Consider the following 1,680-nt stretch of genomic DNA (forward strand, 5'->3'; position numbering starts at 1 on the left):
GGCACTACACCACCAGAGCTCCTGAATAACTAATAGGATCTTAAAATCTTGTGAGTGGCCATCAAAGATACTAGTGTTGGTTTACCTTCATCTAGACAAAAGAAGAGTGAAGAAAATCACACAGAAACATTTCCCCTAAGGGACTAGTGGAGACCATGAGAACTTCGGCCAACAAGACTCTGAGTCAAGAAAAACTAGATGGTACCCTCCTGCCACCAACAACTACTCTTTAAGAAATCAACCTTGGAGGCCCTGGATAGAGGGAGTGAAAAGTGGGGAACAAAACTAGAAAAAAAAAAAGAACAGGCTTTATGTCTTTTACAGACTGGTGACACCCTGAAGATTATAACCTCTAGTTACTATCTACACCTAGAAATGAAATCACTCCCATGGTTTAACATTCAGCCAAACATTAGCCAGATCTACAAAGTGAAAAATGACACCAAGCAAGTGAACTCTTTAGATTAAACAACTATGGGAGATCAAAAAGGCAGCATTTGTGCAGGGAGAAATTCGGTGAGGCAGCAATACATAGGACAGAAGGGCACAGGGAAAGGAAAACCACAAGCAGGAAGTGGGAAGAGTATTGCTATTTTGTGGGGATTGCAATCAATGCCAAGAAACAAACTTTTCTAAATGTTGAAAACACATTTGCTCTTTAAAATTCACCCCAATTCCAATAAAGAGTTGAAAAATATATGTGTAAGTTAGCATAGTGCTTAAGGCACTTGACTGCTAACTAGAAGGTTGGCAGTTCAAGCCCACTCGCCACTCCTTGGAAGGAAGGCTGGGCAATCTACTTCCATAGTGATACTGCCTCAGGAACCCAAGGAGAGGTTGATATGAGTTGGATCCAACTCCACAACAAATAACAACAACAACTTGCTTACTTAAGGACAGCTGCCCATTTGCTTAAGAGCTCTGATGGTGCAGAGTTTGTGTGATGACTAAAAGGTCAACAGTTCAATCCCACCAAGTGCTTCATATGAGGAAAATAAGGCAGTCTGCTTTCCAAAAATTTTCAGCCTTGGAAACCTTAGGGGATATTTCTATTTTGTCCTGTAGGGTCACTATTAGTAGAAATCCATTTGATATCACTGGGCTTGTTGTTTTGGTTAGATGTATTTGCCTTATATAATTCCCAAACAGATGTTCCCATATAGAAGACATAAATATCCAGAGATCTTTCTTATGGAGATATTGCCATGATTTTGAGATCTCATGATAGTATGACTAAGTGAGAAGTATCAATCTAGGCACAATAACAGCCTGGTCAACCTCCATTGTGTCACAAATCTAAAGTGTTTCCATGATACACAAAAATAGGGCATTGTTGATTAGCAAATTACATCATAAGAAAGTACCAGGGTAAAAAGCTGTTTCAAAATTAAGACGCCTTGACAAGAGGGCTTCTCTACTCTGGAACTGAGGTGGCATGGATCAATAAATTAAGCACACCACCCACCAAGACATGGGCTTTCTTGAAGTGGAATTAATTATATTTTTCTTCTCAATGTTTCTGACTTTTCCTTCATTATTCTTGGTCATCTCTCTTGCGTGTATGATTGCTGTCATTATGGTTTTCAGTAATCAATATAAGATATCAACGTATTTTCAGAGGTATCAGTTATCCAAACCTAATGAATTATTGGCCATTTTTGTTTGTCCTAAATTTTGAAT

This window comes from Orycteropus afer, unplaced genomic scaffold (assembly GCF_000298275.1).
Source record: "Orycteropus afer afer isolate SDZICR_OR568_19922 unplaced genomic scaffold, OryAfe1.0 scaffold01123, whole genome shotgun sequence".
NCBI classification, from domain to species: domain Eukaryota; kingdom Metazoa; phylum Chordata; class Mammalia; order Tubulidentata; family Orycteropodidae; genus Orycteropus; species Orycteropus afer.